The sequence below is a fragment of the Oryzias latipes genome, chromosome 8 (assembly GCF_002234675.1).
Source record: "Oryzias latipes chromosome 8, ASM223467v1".
Lineage (NCBI taxonomy): Eukaryota > Metazoa > Chordata > Actinopteri > Beloniformes > Adrianichthyidae > Oryzias > Oryzias latipes.
The window spans coordinates 3,076,581-3,100,200 of NC_019866.2; the positions used below are offsets into that span (position 1 = coordinate 3,076,581).

At 38.4% G+C, this 23,620-nt stretch overlaps 1 long non-coding RNA gene across 2 annotated transcripts; it reads right to left on the reverse strand.

The window, feature by feature from the left end:
- Nucleotides 1-1,685: 1,685 nt before the first annotated feature.
- Nucleotides 1,686-23,388, reverse strand: LOC105354507. 2 transcript variants are annotated; one of them, XR_002290641.2, is made up of 9 exons: nucleotides 23,251-23,386; nucleotides 22,055-22,122; nucleotides 21,072-21,086; nucleotides 4,763-4,807; nucleotides 4,195-4,241; nucleotides 3,912-3,958; nucleotides 3,760-3,818; nucleotides 2,307-2,417; nucleotides 1,686-2,142 (listed from the first exon to the last, which is right to left on the reverse strand). It is a non-coding gene; the product is annotated as an uncharacterized LOC105354507 (long non-coding RNA). The 2 variants fall into 2 exon arrangements; XR_002290639.2 differs by having other exon boundaries at nucleotides 4,195-4,807; nucleotides 23,251-23,388.
- Between the last annotated feature and the right edge of the window lie 232 nt (nucleotides 23,389-23,620).

Consider the following 23,620-nt stretch of genomic DNA (forward strand, 5'->3'; position numbering starts at 1 on the left):
TCCAGTCTAGTTTTTATCACGTGAGGCTAATAAGTAAAGTCAAGCTATATCTACCTCCTCATTCTGTGGAACAAGTGATTCATGCCTTGATCTTCTCCAGACTGGACTACTGTAACTCTTTACAGTGGTATCGACCAGTCTCTGCTCCGCCGTCTCCAGCTGGTTCAGAATTTGGCGGCCTGCCTGTTAACGGGGACCAGACGGTGTGAGCATATCACTCCACTTTTACACTCTCTTCACTGGCTGCCTCTGTCTTTCAGGATCACTTTTAAGATTTTACTTTTGGTTTTTAAATGTTTGGTCTGGCACCGCTGTATCTTTCTGAGCTGTTACATGTGTATCATCCATGTCGAGTCCTAAGATCTGATGATCAAATGCTTTTAATGGTTCCCAGGACTCGGCTTGTGACTCGGGGAGACAGAGCCTTTTCAGTTGCAGGTCCTAAACTCTGGAATGCTCTCCCCTTCTCTGTGAAGTCTGCCAGAACAGTCAGTGATTTTAAGTCACTTTTAAAAGCTCATCTTTTTAGCCAGGCTTTTAACTCCAGTGAGCGGATTTAGTGGGTCAGCTTGTTAATTTTATTCTTTTACTGTTTTATTGCTTTTATTGATTATTGTATCACATTGTCTCTGATTTTATGTTAAGCACTTTGGTTGCTTCTGCTTAAAAGGTGCTATACAAATAATAAATTGATTTTATAAAGCACTGGCCAGGGTGCATTTTGGGGTCGATCACGTTTAAAGACCTAGCCATGTGTTGTCTTCAATACCCTAGCTAATGGAAGTTTTTCGGTCAAAACCTTGAAAAACCCAGCCATAATAAGCTATTGCATACCAAACATTGAAAATATGCTGTATTCTGTATACCTTTAATAAAAAAAAAAAATAAAAAAATAAAAAAAAACACACACACACACACCGGACAGTATTCTTTTCGTTTTTCATGTGCCAAGATTATTGCATTTTAAATACCAACAAACAGAGCTTTATATTTAAAAATGTGTATTTCTACATACCAAAAACACACAGATCCATGTTTTATTTTGGCTTGGTTTGTACACTTTCCAGTTCATCTTTTACATGTGTTCATTACATGCGAGAAAACAGTTTTTTTTTATTCAAAATACATGTCAATTAAATTCAAACAAGTAAAAACAAACATTTAAAAAAAAGGCTGAGTTCAATATAAAGGCTTAAAACTAGACTGAAAGGGACAACAAGGAATATAAATGCACAAAACAGTTAAAATAAAAACAGCTGTTATTGGAGAGCAACACCAAATTTTTTAGGACAAAAACCACAAGATAAAATGTGTCTACATATTTGTTTTGGACCTGTTGCATGCTACACAAGATGTGTACGGTGATTTAAAATGCTAATCATTAGATTTGTAACTGCATGACTTAAAACTCTAACAACATGTTTTGTAAAAAAAAATTAAAATAAAATTAAAATTAAAAAAGGGGTAATTAAAGGCAATATTCAGTCATTTAGGAGAGTGCAAACACTGAACAGATGAGCTCAAACAAGTTGATAGAAAATTGGGAGAGGTTTTTAAATTTATATCAAGTTAAATAGTCACAATTCCTTGTCCTTGACTGTAAAGTGATAAAGTAGCAGCAGCTCGGAAGTAAAAATTCAAGCTTGACCTATGTCAGTCAAAATAAATAAATAAAACAAAAAAGGTTTAAAACAATTCCTTTATAATCAACTTTCAGACAGCATTCAAAGTAAAAATTGGCAGATTCACATCATCTGGCCCGATGCAGGGGTTGGAAAGATAGATATTTCCAACAGCAGCCACATTGGACAGCAGCGTCAATGAGGGAAATGCCGGAGAAAAATAATCCAGCAAATGCCGAGGAAGACGTCGATTGGGTCTAGTAGGGTTGGATTTTTATTAAATAAAAAAATAAATAATAAAGGCACAATAAGGCCTGGTCATTTATTGACCAGGCCTTATACTAAAATTGTACTTGACTAATCCACTGCTCATTCAACCCATTGGTGCAAGCAAATTTGTATGTAATTGAAGGTTTTGCAGGTCCTGTGGCCATCTTCATTCAAGGTATTAATTCCCAAGACTACTCTGGAGTTGAAGAATTCATCTGTGGCCGGAAATGGTTGGAGTTTTTCTTTGAGTCTAAATAAGTAAAAACACAAAAATAGATACAATAAAATAGTGCTTTACAGACTTGGTCCAGGACAATCAATATTTCAGTCTTAGTATATTTTCTAATGATAGTACTGCCACCCATAATTGTAAAATATTTTCCTACAATGGTGAAAAGAATCACATTTGCACACCTCCAGCAAACGCAGATGTCCCTTTTCCACAGACTCCAGCTTCACTGGCTCTTGATGGTTGCGCTCCAGTTGCCGCAGTTGAAAATATTTCCCAGATCCAGTGAACATTTCCTAGAAACCCAAACAGACTGTTTTAAAAACGGTGTGAGCAAACTACTTACAATGGCTTTTTTCTTTTTAACACGTTTTAGTAATACTTTTTCATGCTAGGTTAGTGATTACGATTGAGTATTAGGGCCACCAAAAAAAAAAAAAAAAAAAGTAAAATTACGAGTTTTTATCTCGTAAATTTATGAGAAAAAAACTCATAAATTTACAAGATTTTAAGTCGTAAATTTATGAGAAAAAAACTTGTAAATTTACGATATTAAGTGGAAGTGAGCATGCAGGGCAGCAGGTGAACGCCGCACAGCAACAGAGCAGACCGACTAAACTCAGTTGAACAGATGAGCTGAATGAGCTTGAACGTTCCAAATATCTGGAAGTTCATTTGTTTGATTTACAATTTATTAAAGATTTATTTATTGATGGTTGGTTTGCAGGATCCCTGCAGCCCGATGAAGCCATCGGTGTCCCTGCAGCTTTCCACTTCAATCCTTTCTTCTTCCACCAAAAACAAGATCTCTACGTTTGTGTGACGTTTCCGTCTGAGGAGGAGGATCACTTTTTTGGAATTTTCAACGTTCTAATGCTAATATAATAGACTATTTTCATTCATCGTTGTTGTTTAATGATATAACGGGACGTTTACTTCCGCATTGGTGTTCGGATCTGATGACAGGTTCATGACGTAAGGTGACAGATGAACTTAAGGTTTTGTGAATGAAAAGGAAAATAAAGGCTGCAGCGGTCCTCTACACCCAAACGTGTCTCTGAGCTCCTTATTTTACAGATGAAACTCCGCTTTACTGACTCTGAACCCCGGAAAGACGGCTCCACTGACAATAATCTGATTTTGAGTCGCCAAAGGTTCAGAATGTCTTTGTTTTAAACCTATAATAATCCGGAAATAAAGCTTAACAAAAGCCTCCTCATCTTTCATCTTCAAGCGATGCTCCGATAAACGGACAACTTCGGTGTTTTCTCCTTGTTAATCTATGACTTTTTTCTCGTAAATTTACGAGAAAAAAGTCGTAATTTTCCTTTTTTTTTGGTGGCCCTAAAACTCCGTCGTAAGTGATAACTGAAAACAGCCAATATTTACTTGCTAATCAGACTGATCTTGCACACAAAGAAATAGCCCGTCACTTACTCTTGTTTTTTCCATCATTACCCTCCCCTTATTAAAAGACAAAAAAAAAACTGGAATAAGATAAGATTTCTCAGCTTCAAAGCATGCCAATTATCCATGTTTTATCACACCTAAATTGCCGGTAAAGCTGGAGCCAGAGGACTGGCCTTTCTCCAAACAGTCAATTCATATAATATAACATAATAAAAACATAAAAGTTACCTTGTTATTTGACGTTCTTCGCATCTTGCATCTATGGTGCTTCCAGCTACTTTCCAGATCTGTGTAGAAAAGTCAACATTTATTGTATGAAACAACAAATGTAAATTAAAGAAAGTTACCTTACCTTAAAGTTACCTTAAAGTTAAACTTACCTTCAATCTTTGATGGTCTGCCACCTTTTTCCACTATATGGATGTAACTGTAAAACACAAACCAAAACATTACTTCTGAATTACAGTAGCTTTTATCAGTAAAAAGTACATTTTCTAGATATATTTTAAAACCAAGTTTTTGGAACATTTGCAAAGCAGTGGAATTTGAAATCATTCAATATCTACCAACCCATTTTCCTAGTTAAACTTTCCTTCTGACTTATTTTCAGTTACCGGATTAAAGTTTGGTCAGTCAGCATGCACAGCAAGTTTCATAACTTACCCTTCCTACATCCATTTCTCTGGAAGGATGGAATCTGTAGATGTATCCTGGGATCCAAAAATCAGACTTAATACCTGCATTAAAAGAATCCCTTCAGCAAATACATGAATATCCTTTAAATTATGCAATGGCCTTCAGCTTTAAGGAAAACAAGACCATCTCAGTACATTTTTACATTTCTTTAGTATTTACAGGCAATTTGGTTTCTCCAATTTGGCAACTCTTTAGGTTGAAGACAGTCAGTGCAATCCAGTTTGAGAGATCTCATTTCATCAAAAGCCTTGGTCTTTCAGTCTTAGGTGTTTTTCCTCTCTTGAAATACTCTATGGAAGTGGTTATTTTTGAATCCAGACATAGGTTCTCAGAGTCCGTGTCCAACACTTGCCATTTAAATTCTTGCCTTTTCAATAGATTCCATTTGGCAAAGAATAGGATGCACTTCCCTTCCGAATATGGGAATCCACTCTTTGATACGAAAGATGAGATCTGTTCATGCTTGTCCGATATGTTTAGAAATTCCATTTTGTTAGTACAAGGAGTTGTTGACTAAGCAACTTTTAAGACTTACCGATCTTTTTTTTTCCCTCGCTCTCCTAGGGTTAGGACCCTACTCCTAAAAAAAGACCATTCAAATCACCTTTAGTTTTAAAGTTGCATCAAAAGGAACATTTTTGGCAGTCCTTAACTGACACATACAAAAGAGAAATTAAATTAGAAACCAAAAAAAAAAAGCAAAGAAAAAAGAAAAATAAATAAAAAGCTTTAAGAATGGTCCATCCCACAATGGCCAACATAAAGGTGCAAGATGTACAGATGCATCTTGCAGATGTACCTACGATTGTGAAATTTAAAAGAAATGTTTTCCAGCGTTTTCCCAATGTATTACCAAACCTTGAGGAAACTATCCTGAAAAGAAGATTCTTATTCAAGTTGTACCTTACCATGCAAGTCCCCATGAAATTTGGTGTGGTTTCTCTTAAACATTGCTTGAAAGGCAATGGGAAGACGCACACTTACAATTCCATCAACTTACTCCAGATGCAAGTTCCAGTTGTGCTTCACATAAGGGTGGGATGTTGAAAAAGGGTTCAACTTCACCCCCACAAGTCAAACCCAAGACAAGCAGTAAATTATTGAAGGAAATTTCCATAGGATCAGAAAATGGATGAGGCAACTGTATCCAGGTAGTCTTTATAAGCCACTTACCAAATTTTTCAGACAAGTCAAGATGACTATAAAGGAGGTGATGGCGAAAGAATCCCAAACCTGTGAACTCTGAAAACTCCAACTGTGATACAGATTTGAATCCTGAATTGCCACGTTGTCTTACCAGAACGAATGACGAGGTGTTGCATCACAAACATGCCATACTGTAATTGATGCAGTTGTTTATGGATACAATAAAGGACAGAATAAACAACACAAAAAAGCTATGAATATTAAAAATCTAAGCCTATACAAAGCTTGACAAAATAAAGTTAACAGTGGTTGTTTTGTCAAAAATAAATCTTTAAATATATCCTTTACATAGCAGTGCTGTGATACTACAGAAATCTAACGAACCAGTAAGTTCACTTGTTGAATTCAGTGCAAATAAATAATCTTGTGAACAGCCAGCTCAAACTTGAGTAACAGTTAGACCAGTAAAGGGCAGTTAGAACCGTCTTGTGGGAGTGGTGGCAAATGGATGAACTTGGCAACAGGCCTTTGATATACATCCTATCCTCGACTTAGATCACGATACTTGGAATTCTTTCACCAGCTCCAGGAAAAACCCATCTGATTTTGCAACATGTCACAGGGCACTTGCTATTCATCAATAAGGATGATGACATAATACATGCATCCTCTTCTTCAATACATTCAATGGCTTCCAACATCCACTTTCTTTCCTTAGGCTAAGAAATCTAGAGATTCCTGTTCGTTTTTTGGATACACAGATCTCCACTTCTGTAGATATCAGGTTTCCACAAGCTTTTCATTTCAATAGGGTGTCAAGTGTTCCATTGGGTATCAGTTTTCAGATACATCATCCATGCATGCCATCTCATCCCATTCAATGGCTTCCAACATCCAGTTTACTTCCTTGGGTTCAGAGATCCAAATGTTCCTCTTGCTTTTCGGATACACAATTTACCGCTTTGCTGCACATACCAGCTTTCCACAAGCTTTCCGTTTTAAATATTTTTCAAGTGTTCCATAGGGCATCCGTTTTCACTTACAGCTTGCATGCATCCCATCTTCGTTCAGTTCAAAAGCTTGCGACAACCAGTTTCCTTCTTTGGGTTTAGAAATCAAAAGATCCCTTTTGGTTTTTGGAAATGCAGATCTCCACTTCTGTAGGTGTCACGCATCTACAAGCTTTCCATTTCAATGGGGTGTGCAGTGTTCCATAGGGCATTAGTTTCCAATTAAATTATAGTTTATCCCATCCTTGTTCCATTCAATGGCTTTCAACATCCAGTTTCCTTCCTCGGGTTAAGAAGTCCAGATATTCCTGTAGCTTTTTGGATGCAAAGATCACCACTTGTGTAGGTATTAGGCTTCCCCAAGCTTTACATTTCAATGTGGTGTCAAGTGCTCTATTGGATATCAGTTTTCAAATTCCGCTTGCATGTATCAAATATGCATGCCATTCAATGGCTTCCAACATCCAGTTTCCTTCCTTGGGTTAGGAAGTCCAGATATTCCTGTTGCTTTTTGGATGCACAAATTTCCACTTTTTACTGCAAATACCAGGTTTCCAAGAGCTTTCCGTTTTGTTCTTGTGTCAAGAGTTTCATTGTGTTTCATCAGTTTAAGTACATAAATGAATCCCATCTTCATTTCATTCAATGGCTTCCAATATTATGTTTTCTTCATTGGGTTTAGAGATCCAGAAATTCCTCTTGCTTTTCGGATACACGGTTTTCCGCTATGCTGCACATACCAGCATTCAAAAAGCTTTCCCTTTTTTTCTGGTTTCAAGGGTTTCATTATTCCATAGGGTCTCAGTTTTTAATTACATCATCCTTTCATCCCATCTTCTGTCCTTTCAATGGGTTCCAGCATCCAGTTTCCTTCCTTGGCTTTAGAAAACCAGACGTTCCGGTTGCCTTTTGGGTGCAAAGATTTCCAATTTTATCTGTAGGTACCCAGCTTTCCATTTCAATGTGGCGTCAAGTGTTCCATAGGGCATCAGTTTTCATACTCAGCTTGCATCCATCAATCTTCATTCCATTCAATGGTTTCCAACATCCACTTTCCTTCCCTGGGTTCAGAAATCCAAATGTTCCTTTTGGATTAAAATATTTACACTTTTTGTCATAACTGCCAGCTGTCCACAAACTTTCCATATTGATGTGGTTTCAAGTGTTCCATAGGGCATCCGTTTTCAGATTCAGTATGCGTGCATCAAATCTTCACTCCATTTAATGGCTTTCAACATCCAGTTTCCTTCCTTGGGTTAAGAAGTCCAGATGTTCCTGTAGCTTTTTGGATGCAAAGATCACCACTCGTGTAGGTATTAGGCTTCTCCAAGCTTTCCATTTCAATGTGGTGTAAAGTGCTCTATTGGGTATCCGTTTTCAAATTCAGCTTGCATGCGTCAAATATGCATTCCATTCAATGGATTCCAACATCCACGATCCTTCCTTGGGTTTAGAAATCCAGATATTCCTGTTGCTTTTCGGATACACAGCATTCCGCATTGTTGCATAGACCAGTGTTCTAAAAGCTTTCCGTTTTGTTCTTGTATGAAGTGTTTCATTGTGTTTCATCAGTTTTCAAGTACATAAATGAATCCCATCTTCATTTCATTCAATGGCTTCCAATATTCTGTTTTCTTCGTTGGGTTTAGAGATCCAGAAATTCCTCTTGCTTGCGGATACACAGCATTCCGCTTTGTTGCATATACCAGTGTTCCAAGAGCTTTCCTTTTTGTTTTAGTGTCCAACGTTTCTTTATTCACTAGGGCATCAGTTTTCAAGTACATCATGCGATCCATCTTCATTCCATTCAGTGGCTTCCAACATCCACTTTTCTTTCTTGGGTTAAGAAATCCAGAGATACCTGCACATTTGTTTGTGGGTATCAGCTTTCGACAAGCTCTTCATTTAAATGTGTTGTCAAGTGTTCCATATTGTATCAGTTTTCATACTCAGCTTGCATCCATCAATCTTCATTCCATTCAATGGCTTCCAACATCCACTTTCCTTCCCTGGGATCAGAAATCCAAATGTTCCTTTTGCCTTTTGGATTCAAATATTTCCACTTTTTGCCATAACTGCCAGCTGTCCACCAGCTTTCCATATTGATGTGGTTTCAAGTGTTCCATAGGGCATCCGTTTTCATTTTCAGCATAAGTGCATCAAATCTTCATTCCATTCAATGGTTTCCAACATCCACTTTCCATTCCTGGGTTTAGAAATCCAAATGTTCCTTTTGGATTCAAATATTTCCACTTTTTGCCATGACTGCCAGCTGTCCACAAACTTTCCATATTGATGTGGTTTCAAGTGTTCCATAGGGCATCCGTTTTCAGATTCAGTATGCGTGCATCAAATCTTCATTCCATACAATGGCTTCCAACATCCAGTTTTCTTCCTCGGGTTAGGAAGTCCAGATATTCCTGTTGCTTTTTGGATGTACAGATCGCCACTTCTGTAGATGTCAGGTTTCCACAAGCTTTCCATTTCAATGGGGTGTCTAGTGTTCCATGGGGCATCTGCTTTCAGTTATATCATGCACGCATCCCATCTATATTCCACCAAATAGCTTTCAACGTTCCGTTTCCTGTCTTGGTTGTAGAAATCCAGGCATTCTTGTGGCTTTTTTTGGATGAAAAGATTTCCACATTTTTTTGTGGGTATCAGTTATACTCAGCTTGCATGCATCAAATCTTCATACCATTCAATGGCTTCCAACATCCACTTTCCTTCCCTGGGTACAGAAATCCAAATGTTCCTTTTGGATTAAAATATTTACACTTTTTGCCATAACTGCCAGCTGTCCACAAACTTTCCATATTGATGTGGTTTCAAGTGTTCCATAGGGCATCCGTTTTCAGATTCAGTATGCGTGCATCAAATCTTCATTCCATTCAATGGCTTCCAACATCCACTTTCCTTCCCTGGGTACAGAAATCCAAATGTTCCTGTTGCCTTTGGATTCAAATATTTCCACTTTTTGCCATGACTGCCAGCTGTCCACAAACTTTCCATATTGATGTGGTTTCAAGTGTTCCATAGGGCATCCGTTTTCAGATTCAGCATGCATGCACCAAATCTTCATTCAATTTAATGGCTTCCAACATCCAGTTTCCTTCCTTGGGTTAGGAAGTCCAGATATTCCTGTTGCTTTTTGGATGCACAAATTTCCACTTTTTGCTGCAAATACCAGGTTTCCAAGAGCTTTCCGTTTTGTTCTTGTGTCAAGTGTTTCATTGTGTTTCATCAGTTTTCAAGTTCATAAATGAATCCCATCTTCATTTCATTCAATGGCTTCCAATATTCTGTTTTCTTCGTTGGGTTTAGAGATCCAGAAATTCCTCTTGCTTGCGGATACACAGCATTCCGCTTTGTTGCATATACCAGTGTTCCAAGAGCTTTCCTTTTTGTTTTAGTGTCCAACGTTTCTTTATTCACTAGGGCATCAGTTTTCAAGTACATCATGCGATCCATCTTCATTCCATTCAGTGGCTTCCAACATCCACTTTTCTTTCGTGGGTTAAGAAATCCAGAGATACCTGCACATTTGTTTGTGGGTATCAGTTTTCAACAAGCTCTTCATTTAAATGTGTTGTCAAGTGTTCCATATTGTATCAGTTTTCAAACTCAGCTTGCATCCATCAATCTCCATTCCATTCAATGGTTTCCAACATCCACTTTCCTTCCCTGGGATCAGAAATCCAAATGTTCCTGTTGCCTTTTGGATTCAAATATTTCCACTTTTTGCCATAACTGCCAGCTGTCCACCAGCTTTCCATATTGATGTGGTTTCAAGTGTTCCATAGGGCATCCGTTTTCATATTCAGCATAAGTGCATCAAATCTTCATTCCATTCAATGGTTTCCAACATCCACTTTCCATTCCTGGGTTCAGAAATCCAAATGTTCCTTTTGGATTCAAATATTTCCACTTTTTGCCATAACTGCCAGCTGTCCACAAACTTTCCATATTGATGTGGTTTCAAGTGTTCCATAGGGCATCCGTTTTCAGATTCAGTATGCGTGCATCAAATCTTCATTCCATACAATGGCTTCCAACATCCAGTTTTCTTCCTTGGGTTAGGAAGTCCAGATATTCCTGTTGCTTTTTGGATGTACAGATCGCCACTTCTGTAGATGTCAGGTTTCCACAAGCTTTCCATTTCAATGGGGTGTCTAGTGTTCCATGGGGCATCTGCTTTCAGTTATATCATGCACGCATCCCATCTATATTCCACCAAATAGCTTTCAACGTTCCGTTTCCTGTCTTGGTTGTAGAAATTCAGGCATTCTTGTGGCTTTTTTTGGATGAAAAGATTTCCACATTTTTTTGTGGGTATCAGTTATACTCAGCTTGCATGCATCAAATCTTCATACCATTCAATGGCTTCCAACATCCACTTTCCTTCCCTGGGTACAGAAATCCAAATGTTCCTTTTGGATTAAAATATTTACACTTTTTGCCATAACTGCCAGCTGTCCACAAACTTTCCATATTGATGTGGTTTCAAGTGTTCCATAGGGCATCCGTTTTCAGATTCAGTATGCGTGCATCAAATCTTCATTCCATTCAATGGCTTCCAACATCCACTTTCCTTCCCTGGGTACAGAAATCCAAATGTTCCTGTTGCCTTTGGATTCAAATATTTCCACTTTTTGCCATGACTGCCAGCTGTCCACAAACTTTCCATATTGATGTGGTTTCAAGTGTTCCATAGGGCATCCGTTTTCAGATTCAGCATGCGTGCATCAAATCTTCATTCAATTTAATGGCTTCCAACATCCAGTTTCCTTCCTTGGGTTAGGAAGTCCAAAATATTCCTGTTGCTTTTTGGATGCACAAATTTCCACTTTTTGCTGCAAATACCAGGTTTCCAAGAGCTTTCCGTTTTGTTCTTGTGTCAAGTGTTTCATTGTGTTTCATCAGTTTTCAAGTTCATAAATGAATCCCATCTTCATTTCATTCAATGGCTTCCAATATTCTGTTTTCTTCGTTGGGTTTAGAGATCCAGAAATTCCTCTTGCTTGCGGATACACAGCATTCCGCTTTGTTGCATATACCAGTGTTCCAAGAGCTTTCCTTTTTGTTTTAGTGTCCAACGTTTCTTTATTCACTAGGGCATCAGTTTTCAAGTACATCATGCGATCCATCTTCATTCCATTCAGTGGCTTCCAACATCCACTTTTCTTTCTTGGGTTAAGAAATCCAGAGATACCTGCACATTTGTTTGTAGGTATCAGTTTTCAACAAGCTCTTCATTTAAATGTGTTGTCAAGTGTTCCATATTGTATCAGTTTTCAAACTCAGCTTGCATCCATCAATCTCCATTCCATTCAATGGTTTCCAACATCCACTTTCCTTCCCTGGGATCAGAAATCCAAATGTTCCTTTTGGATTCAAATATTTCCACTTTTTGCCATGACTGCCAGCTGTCCACAAACTTTCCATATTGATGTGGTTTCAAGTGTTCCATAGGGCATCCGTTTTCAGATTCAGTATGCGTGCATCAAATCTTCATTCCATACAATGGCTTCCAACATCCAGTTTTCTTCCTTGGGTTAGGAAGTCCAGATATTCCTGTTGCTTTTTGGATGTACAGATCGCCACTTCTGTAGATGTCAGGTTTCCACAAGCTTTCCATTTCAATGGGGTGTCTAGTGTTCCATGGGGCATCTGCTTTCAGTTATATCATGCACGCATCCCATCTATATTCCACCAAATAGCTTTCAACGTTCCGTTTCCTGTCTTGGTTGTAGAAATTCAGGCATTCTTGTGGCTTTTTTTGGATGAAAAGATTTCCACATTTTTTTGTGGGTATCAGTTATACTCAGCTTGCATGCATCAAATCTTCATACCATTCAATGGCTTCCAACATCCACTTTCCTTCCCTGGGTACAGAAATCCAAATGTTCCTTTTGGATTAAAATATTTACACTTTTTGCCATAACTGCCAGCTGTCCACAAACTTTCCATGTTGATGTGGTTTCAAGTGTTCCATAGGGCATCCGTTTTCAGATTCAGCATGCATGCATCAAATCTTCATTCCATTCAATGGCTTCCAACATCCAGTTTCCTTCCTTGGGTTAGGAAGTCCAGATATTCCTGTTGCTTTTTGGATGCACAAATTTCCACTTTTTGCTGCAAATACCAGGTTTCCAAGAGCTTTCTGTTTTGTTCTTGTGTCAAGTGTTTCATTGTATTTCATCAGTTTTCAAGTACATAAATGAATCCCATCTTCATTTCATTCAATGGCTTCCAATATTCTGTTTTCTTCGTTGGGTTTAGAGATCCAGAAATTCCTCTTGCTTGCGGATACACAGCATTCCGCTTTGTTGCATATACCAGTGTTCCAAGAGCTTTCCCTTTTGTTTTAGTGTCCAACGTTTCTTTATTCACTAGGGCATCAGTTTTCAAGTACATCATGCAATCCATCTTCATTCCATTCAGTGGCTTCCAACATCCACTTTTCTTTCTTGGGTTAAGAAATCCAGAGATACCTGCACATTTGTTTGTGGGTATCAGCTTTCAATAAGCTCTTCATTTAAATGTGTTGTCAAGTGTTCCATATTGTATCAGTTTTCACACTCAGCTTGCATCCATCAATCTTCACTCCATTCAATGGTTTCCAACATCCACTTTCCTTCCCTGGGATCAGAAATCCAAATGTTCCTGTTGCCTTTTGGATTCAAATATTTCCACTTTTTGCCATAACTGCCAGCTGTCCACCAGCTTTCCATATTGATGTGGTTTCAAGTGTTCCATAGGGCATCCATTTTCATATTCAGCATAAGTGCATCAAATCTTCATTCCATTCAATGGTTTCCAACATCCACTTTCCATTCCTGGGTTCAGAAATCCAAATGTTCCTTTTGGATTAAAATATTTACACTTTTTGCCATAACTGCCAGCTGTCCACAAACTTTCCATATTGATGTGGTTTCAAGTTTTCCATAGGGAATCCGTTTTCAGATTCAGTATGCGTGCATCAAATCCTCATTCCATTCAATGGCTTCCAACATCCACTTTCCTTCCCTGGGTTCAGAAATCCAAATGTTCCTGTTGCCTTTTGGATTCAAATATTTCCACTTTTTGCCATAACTGCCAGCTGTCCACCAGCTTTCCATATTGATGTGGTTTCAAGTGTTCCATAGGGCATCCGTTTTCATATTCAGCATAAGTGCATCAAATCTTCATTCCATTCAATGGTTTCCAACATCCACTTTCCATTCCTGGGTTCAGAAATCCAAATGTTCCTTTTGGATTCAAATATTTCCACTTTTTGCCATGACTGCCAGCTGTCCACCAGCTTTCCATATTGATGTGGTTTCAAGTTTTCCATAGGGCATCCGTTTTCAGATTCAGTATGCGTGCATCAAATCTTCATTCCATTCAATGGCTTCCAACATCCACTTTCCTTCCCTGGGTTCAGAAATCCAAATGTTTCTGTTGCCTTTTGGATTCAAATATTTCCACTTTTTGCCATGACTGCCAGCTGTCCACCAGCTTTCCATATTGATGTGGTTTCAAGTTTTCCATAGGGCATCCGTTTTCAGATTCAGTATGCGTGCATCAAATCTTCATTCCATACAATGGCTTCCAACATCCAGTTTTCTTCCTTGGGTTAGGAAGTCCAGATATTGCTGTTGCTTTTTGGATGTACAGATCGCCACTTCTGTAGATGTCAGGTTTCCACAAGCTTTCCATTTCAATGGGGTGTCTAGTGTTCCATGGGGCATCTGCTTTCAGTTATATCATGCACGCATCCCATCTATATTCCACCAAATAGCTTTCAACGTTCCGTTTCCTGTCTTGGTTGTAGAAATTCAGGCATTCTTGTGGCTTTTTTTGGATGAAAAGATTTCCACATTTTTTTGTGGGTATCAGTTATACTCAGCTTGCATGCATCAAATCTTCATACCATTCAATGGCTTCCAACATCCACTTTCCTTCCCTGGGTACAGAAATCCAAATGTTCCTTTTGGATTAAAATATTTACACTTTTTGCCATAACTGCCAGCTGTCCACAAACTTTCCATATTGATGTGGTTTCAAGTGTTCCATAGGGCATCCGTTTTCAGATTCAGTATGCGTGCATCAAATCTTCATTCCATTCAATGGCTTCCAACATCCACTTTCCTTCCCTGGGTACAGAAATCCAAATGTTCCTGTTGCCTTTGGATTCAAATATTTCCACTTTTTGCCATGACTGCCAGCTGTCCACAAACTTTCCATATTGATGTGGTTTCAAGTGTTCCATAGGGCATCCGTTTTCAGATTCAGTATGCGTGCATCAAATCTTCATTCAATTTAATGGCTTCCAACATCCAGTTTCCTTCCTTGGGTTAGGAAGTCCAGATATTCCTGTTGCTTTTTGGATGCACAAATTTCCACTTTTTGCTGCAAATACCAGGTTTCCAAGAGCTTTCCGTTTTGTTCTTGTGTCAAGTGTTTCATTGTGTTTCATCAGTTTTCAAGTACATAAATGAATCCCATCTTCATTTCATTCAATGGCTTCCAATATTCTGTTTTCTTCGTTGGGTTTAGAGATCCAGAAATTCCTCTTGCTTGCGGATACACAGCATTCCGCTTTGTTGCATATACCAGTGTTCCAAGAGCTTTCCTTTTTGTTTTAGTGTCCAACGTTTCTTTATTCACTAGGGCATCAGTTTTCAAGTACATCATGCAATCCATCTTCATTCCATTCAGTGGCTTCCAACATCCACTTTTCTTTCTTGGGTTAAGAAATCCAGAGATACCTGCACATTTGTTTGTGGGTATCAGCTTTCAACAAGCTCTTCATTTAAATGTGTTGTCAAGTGTTCCATATTGTATCAGTTTTCATACTCAGCTTGCATCCATCAATCTTCATTCCATTCAATGGTTTCCAACATCCACTTTCCTTCCCTGGGATCAGAAATCCAAATGTTCCTTTTGGATTCAAATATTTCCACTTTTTGCCATAACTGCCAGCTGTCCACAAACTTTCCATATTGATGTGGTTTCAAGTTTTCCATAGGGCATCCGTTTTCAGATTCAGTATGCGTGCATCAAATCTTCATTCCATTCAATGGCTTCCAACATCCACTTTCCTTCCCTGGGTTCAGAAATCCAAATGTTCCTGTTGCCTTTTGGATTCAAATATTTCCACTTTTTGCCATGACTGCCAGCTGTCCACCAGCTTTCCATATTGATGTGGTTTCAAGTTTTCCATAGGGCATCCGTTTTCAGATTCAGTATGCGTGCATCAAATCTTCATTCCATTCAATGGCTTCCAACATCCAGTTTTCTTCCTTGGGTTAGTAAGTCCAGATATTCCTGTTGCTTTTTGGATGCACAATTTTCCACTTTTTGCTGCACTTACCAGGTTTCCAAGAGCTCTCCGTTTTGTTCTTGTTTCAAGTGTTTCATCAGTTTTCAAGTACATAAATGAATCCCATCTTCATTTCATTCAATGGCTTCCAATATTCTGTTTTCTTCACTGGATTTAGAGATCCAGAAATTCTTCTTGCTTTTCGGATACACGGCTTTCCGCTATGCTGCACATACCAGCATTCAAAAAGCTTTCCCTTTTGTTCTGGTGTCAAGGGTTTCATTATTCCATAGGGTCTCAGTTTTTAATTACATCATCCTTTCATCCCATCTTCTGTCCTTTCAATGGGTTCCAGCATCCAGTTTCCTTCCTTGGCTTTAGGAAACCAGACGTTCCGGTTGCCTTTTGGATGCAAAGATTTCCAATTTTATCTGTAGGTACCCAGCTTTCCATTTCAATGTGGCGTCAAGTGTTCCAAAGGGCATCAGTTTTGAGTTACAGCATGCATGCATCCCATCTTCATTCCATTCAATGGCTTTCAACATCCAGTTTCCTTCCTTGGGTTAAGAAGTCCAGATATTCCTGTAGCTTTTTGGATGCAAAGATCACCACTTGTGTAGGTATTAGGCTTCCCCAAGCTTTCCATTTGAAGGAGGTTTAAAGTGCTCTATTGGTTATTAGTTTTAAAATTCAGCTTGCATGCGTCAAATATGCATTCCATTCAATTGGATTACAACATCCACAATCCTTCCTTGGGTTTAGAAATGCAATCATTCCTGTTGCTTTTCGGATACACAGCAATCCGCTTTGTAGCATATACCAGTTCCAAGAGTTTTCCTTTTTGTTCTGGTGTCCAATGTTTTATTCCATAAGGCATCAGTTCTCAATTACATCATGCAATCCATCTTCATTCCATTCAATGGTTTCCAACAGTTTCCTTCCTTGGGCTTAGAAAACATGCGGTTCCTGTGTCACTTTGGATGCAAGTATTTCAATTTTCTGCCTGTGGGTCTTTCCACAAGTTGTACATAGTGATGTGGTTTCAAGTGTTCAAAAAGGCAGGTTTTTTTTTAGTACACCATGCAGGCATTCCATCTTTATTTCATACAGTAGCTTTCAACAACCCCTTTTGCTGCCATTTGGATGCAAATATTTCCACATTTTGCTGCACATACCAGCTTTTCATATATGTGGTTTCCAGAGTTCCATAAGGCATCAGTTTTTTAATTACAGCTTGCATGCAACCCATCTTGATTCCAGTCAATAACTTCCAATATTCACTTTCCTTCCTTGGGTTAATGCAGAGGTACCTGTTGCTTTTTAAAACCCAGTGACCTTCCTTGGGTTAAGAAATCCATGTTTCTTTTTCGGATACACCGTTCTCAAATTTTTTTCTTCACGTACAAGCTTCCCAAAAGCTTATTTTTTCTCTTTGTTCATGTGTTTCATACGGCATCAGATTACAATTACATGATTAATTCATCCCATCACCACTCAAATCAATAGCTTCCAACATCCACTTTCTTTCCTTGGGTTTTGAAAACCAATGTTCCCGTTGCCTTTTAGGTGCAATGATTTCCACTTTTTTCCGTGGATACCCAGCTTTCCACAAGCTTTCTGTTTCAATGTGGTGTCACGTGTTTTAAAGAGCATCAGTTACTATATTAAGCATGCATTCATGCATGCATCAAATCTTCATTCCATTCAATGGGTTTCAACATCCAGTTTCCTTCCTTGGGTTTAGAAATCCTGGGGTTCCTGTTCCACTTTGGATGCAAGCATTTCCATTTTTTCCCCCCGTGGGCCTTTCCACAAGCTTTACATGTTGATGTGGTTTCAAGTGTTCCAATAGAGGAGTTGGTTTTTCAGAACATCATGCATGCATTCTATCTTTATTTCATACGGTATCTTTCAACATCCAGTTTCCTTCATGAGTTTAGAAATCCAGACCATTTTGCCGCCATTTGGATGCAAATATTTCCTCATTTTGCTGCACATACCAACTTTCATAGAGCTTGGTTTTATTCTTGTGTTAAGAGCTCCATAGGGCATGGGTTTTCAAATTTAGCATGCTGTATCAGATCATTACATTCAATGGCTTCCAACATTCAGTTTCCCTTCTTGGGTTTAGAAATGCAGAGGTTCCTGTTGCATTACAGATACAGATTTCCATTTTTTTCATGGATACCCAGCTTTCCATTTGTATGTGGTTTCAAGTGTTCCATAGGGCACCAGTCTTCAATTTCAGCACACACGCAGAACTTTCAGTTTTTTTAGGTTTAGACCGATGTTTTCATGTTTTTTTTTAATTTGTGGTTACCTTACAGGTTTACTGGGTTTTATACAAGCAGATCCCATAAGGAGCATTGAGTTTTTTTGGTTTTTAATTAAAAAAAAAGACAACTCCAAGAGGACTCCCAACAGAGAAAGTTTTGTTAGGACAGTGTACCAGATGTTTGTGTGTTTCCAGTGTCGGACACAATTGCTCAATGAATCCCTTTTGGTTTGATTGCAGCAATTGCTTTTGATGCAGCTTCCAAAAGATGGTTTGACATCTCCACTTTTTTGGTTTGAAAGCTCCAGTAAGGTATACAGTAGTGTATCCTTCAATATCAGTATTCCAAAACAAACAGTCAATTTGAGTCTTTATTGATACTCTGCAATTGGGATTAGTTTTGCAGTAGTGATGAGGTGGTTCCTCTTCATGACAAGCTGGTGAAGTTCATTTTTAAATGCAGTTTAACAAAATCTGGAAAAAAAAATTATTCAATAAAAAGTTAATTTTCATGCAATTTTGAGAAAATCCTTAATGAAAAATGACTTTCAGCAAAATTATACCAGATAGACATGAGAAGTTAGTAATGACAAGGTTTAGGGGGGAAAAACTGGAAGATCAAAAAGGACAAATAAATTAGTAACCAACTGCAATTAGATGAATGACTGGAACACCTGCAATAAAAACAAAAAATTGTAGTCAACTGGAACACCTGTTGGAGATTAAAGTTGAGTATAGACGCTAGAGGGGAAAAATAATTCAGCGCATCACCTAGTTACAAGTTGGATCAGACAGACAGCAGGACGGGGGGCAGGAACCTGTGGAGAGCAATTTCAACCAAATCAGGTTGCAAAGATTTTTAGATAACAAATCCAGACAGGATAAGGAAATCCAGAAGACAAGGAGCTGAAGGCAAAGAAGCCAAAAGAGTATGGTGGAACAGGACAACTTAAAGGCCACCAGACAAAACAGAACACTAAAAAGTATAAAAAATAAAAGGAAAAAAAAAAAACTAGATCAGTATTATAAAGATTCAAACAGAACAGAATCCAGCAAAAGCTTAGTAAAGATTCAGTCAGGATGATATGAGAGAAAAGCCCAGAAGAAAAGGTTTACTTTTTAAAGATCTTAAAATCAAATCTAAGGAGGTCGTTCAGAAAGACTGGAGTCTAAAGGACAGAAAACCCAAGCCTCACACAGAAAACAGCTAACAGAAACCTGACAATCCAGAAAGTAATGAGTAAGATTTAACAAGTGACCCTCTTAGAAAGAAAAACAAGAGACCCAACCAAAATAAATAGGATCACCAGCATGAGAGTTCAAAGCATTCCACCAATGTGTGTTGTAGTAACTGAAAAATCACCTGCAGAGAGTGGTTGTGGCAAAAGATGCATGCAATCCTCCCTCACTAAACTTCCTGGCTGTGGGCTGGGCTTTTCAAAGCATTCAACAAAGATTCCAAAGCTACATCAATTTCAAACTAAGGCTGTTTGAAACTCATCGCAACAAAAAGTACACGGAAATTACTTCACAAACCTAAATATTGTAGGACCACACCAATGTAACTGCTCCACCAACAAGAACACAAACTGAGTATGGCAGAAAAAAAAAATAAAACAGTACAAAAACCCAAACTTTGCAAGTATGTAGAAAAACAAAAATAGTTCTTACCTTTCGTAGATTTGCCTGAAAAAGAAGGGCAGTGTGCCAAATGTAGCCAAGCAGAAATGACCATGAAAAGGCTGAAGATCCTTCAACCATACAAATGTTCACTTACCAATAATTCCTTTTCTGATTCAGCTCCAGCCCACAGTTGACTAATAAGTGTTATAGATATTAGTGACCAATTTTATGCCTCCCTCTCCATTTACATTTTTGGCAGCTGGCCTACTCAATATCTGACCTAATTCCTAGACACACATCTAACAAAAGAAAAAAAGGGATAGGAATAGTAGAAGAACAGCCACTGACACAAAATGCAATTGAAGGTGCCTTTGAAAGATGAAGGATTATTTTACAATAACCGGAAAATGCTAAGAAAAATAATGAGTCAATCGGAACACTCATACAGTGATGTAAGAACAGAGTTAAACAAATGGTGACAGGTGCAAGCGAGTGGCACAGCGGCCAGGACGGGGCAAGGAGGGGATGGAGTGGCACGGCGGCCAGGACGGGACGGGGGGAGCCAGTGGCACGGCGGCCAGGGACGGGGGGAGCCAGTGGCACGGCGGCCAGGGGGGGGAAGCGAGTGGCACGGCGGCCAGGGGGGGGAAGCGAGTGGCACGGCGGCCAGGGGGGGGAAGCGAGTGGCACGGCGGCCAGGGGGGGAAGCGAGTGGCACGGCAGCCAGGGGGGGGGGGGCGAGTGGCACGGCGGCCAGGGGGGGGGGGAGCGAGTGGCACGGCGGCCGGGGGGGGGGAGCGAGTGGCACGGCGGCCGAGACAGGGATGCAACTTAGTAGCAAAATACATGGGTTTCCATACAGTATTTACAATTCCTTTGTACGTGTGTGCGCGTGTTTGTGCGTGCGTGTACACCTCACATACCTTTTGAAGATCTGGATGAAAATGAAATTCTTCAAAATGATGAAAATTCGCAAAGTTGAGCGCAACGATTGAGCGAGGCGCGAGTACGGGCAAATGACAGAAGTAGGAGACCCCTGTTGTCTATGAAGAGTCATTTATCCATGTTGGTTGACTCCATCATTGTAGGTTTAAGGCTTGTCATATGGACTTTGTTTTTAAAATTAGAAGACGTTACCTCTTATTCAAAAGGCTTTGATAGAATTGACAAAGCCTTTTGGATAAGAGGTCTTCAACTTTAAAAACCAAGTCCAGATGACAGCCCTTAAACCTACTATGATAGACCCCTGTTGTTGACTAATAGTAATCAACCATTTTGATATAATATTAAAGTTTGAAAATAGACATAAATGTTTATACATTTATACTGCAAATGTGAGGTTACTATAAACATTCTTAAAGTGGGATGAAGGCACCTTCAATGCTCAGCAAGCTTTAAGCAAAAAGTAAGTCATGACAGAGAAGCCAAAAGAAGAGAAACGGCATGGCGGCCAAGCAGAAGCCAATCAAATAAAGGCACTTACAGTTTGAAGATCTTCCTGGGGAGAGAACAAGAAAAAAATGACTAGATCTCAATAGGATTATCTTGGTTAGAAAAAAAGAAAAAAAAGTGAAAATCAAAGTGCATCGTTCAAGTTTTATTCTGTTGGACAGCATTTAGAGTGTCTGGGCTGGCCACTATATGGATTTACAACAAGTATTCAGTATTTCATATTTGTCCTAAGAATGGCTATAGGTAAAAAAAAAAACGAGCGTTTTAGGCTTCATTTCTATATTTTATTTGCCTCATGTCTTCACTTTTAGACTAATTTTCTAAATTTAGGCGCATTATTCCTAAGGCACCAAATAACAGTTATGAGGTTTCAGGAATATTTACCATTTAATTCAGTTTTTTTTTTTTACTTCCTGTTCTTAAAATGGCATCAAACAACATTTTGAAGGATTTTCCTTTTTATTCATGTTTTTCATTCATTTTTAAGGTTAAGGTAGAACATACAACTCAATGCTGAAAATGGAGGAAAGCAGAAACTGATTAGTCGTAGTTAAACCTATAAATTAGGTATGAATCAATATAAGTTTGTAAGAAATTAGTTAATTTAAAAGACTGCTTTCCAAATTTCTGCTTTAGAGGGAAAAACATGCATATGCTGCTTAAATAACAGCCAATACTTTTTTTACATCACCATTTACAAAATACATTTTAATCTTTGTGCAGATTTTTAACAAACAAGTTTCAAATTATGCATTACCTAGACCTCATTAAAATGTATTTTATTTGTTTTTGTATTTGAAATTTAACTTTGTTCTACAACTTACTGCCAGATCTTGTGAATTTTAAATTATTTCTTGGTTAAAAAGGCTCCATATATAATAGAAAAAGCCTCTTCTCTTTAAAAAGGAGATTTTTGTTACCGTCAGGAACATTGGCTCATTTAAAGCGTAATTTATGGTGAGTACTCTGTGCAGCTTTACATTTAAAAACTCTTGAACATAACTGAACACTTACATCTGTTTTTGTTCCATCCTGCTTCGTCTCCTTTTCCTGCACAGGAGGAGTTCATGAGGCCAAGAAGCCTGTGGGCAACATTGAAGAAATCAAGTCCCACTCCATATATAAATCTATGGAAATCGTTCTCAGTGGTCTTTTAATTATAATTATGCTGTTTTTAGCCAAAAAATCTTACAGCTTGTCATTTTTTTAAGACGTTTTCTGCAGAACAGCAGGAGTTTATTAGAAATTGGCATCAGTTGTAGGCAGGACTGTAACCCTCCACTAATATCCCATAATCCCTTTGTTTACACGTTCTCCCACAAGCTTACAGCCCCTAACAACAAGCCAACAATACTGGTGCAACAAAGATGGTGAGCAATATCGGAGCAATCCAGCCGCACAGTTTTAAGCCAGATGCCAGCTCAGACAGTAAGACGTTAAAGGATGCGTCTGCAAACGGAGGCATCTGAATGTACAGCAGCTGGGAGACTTTGGCACATTAGCCGCGTCACATATACTAGCTCTTTAAAAGCATGTTTTCATCTGTTACTGATCCATCAAGATTAGAATAAAGAAATACTCAAACAAAGTTTATTCCTAAATCTTTTTATATACGTCCACCATTAAGAGAAGAATGCTACAAAAATACCAAAAGCAGGATTTTTTATTGGAGTGGGTCTTTAAACCACAGATCCAGACAATAATGTCAATTTACTTGAAACTTATTCTGTATGAAGCTTTATTCAAATTGATCAACCTTTTCCCCATTTTTAGCATGACTATACATGTAATCATTGTTAAAAACTAGAGCTAATAGAACTTTGTATTTGTCTCAGTGACTGTTGTTTCTTTGATAAGAAAAAAAAAGAGGCCATATGGTAAACAGTTATGTTTAGTAACGTTTAAAAATTACTAATCTGTTTGGAAATAGTTAAATAAACCCGTGGGGTCTTTGACTAAAAGGAAAATAGAAATCAAAAATACTCAAGAATCCCCAGATAATTCACTGTTCAATTATGTATTTTCGTTTGTGGAGTTTCCTGCATAAATCACGTTTTACTGCCAACTTGATAAAATGACGTCATCTGGGAGCGGTTTCAAGTTTCAACAAGAAAACGAGCGGAAATGCTTCAAGAGAAATCCATGACGAAAATATTAAAATAGATGACCAAGCCTATGAAATAAGTAAACTGCGTTTTAGTTTCCCTCACCTGAACAACAGCCGTGCACATGGCCTGAAGCCGAACACAGTGTCTCAAACAGCCTCACCTGGACTTCAATTATCCCAAATTAGTTCTCGGTGGCAGGTGGGAGGAGCACGTGACCTGCTGCTTTTCCGGGAAAAGGACCAATCACAGCGCTAGACTACCACTGACCGTGAAAAAAAAGAAAAGTCACAATATTTATTAATTTAATTACAAAATAAAAAAAAAAGAAATGTAAGCGCACATTTTTTTAGCTTTGTTGATTTTTCTTTTGCTCTTTGAGGGCAGAAGTTAGCTCACACTAATAAATTCTAATGAAAAGCTGCAAAACACTAAAGTTCTCTTTTTTATTTAATCATTGTTTTTATTTAAAACA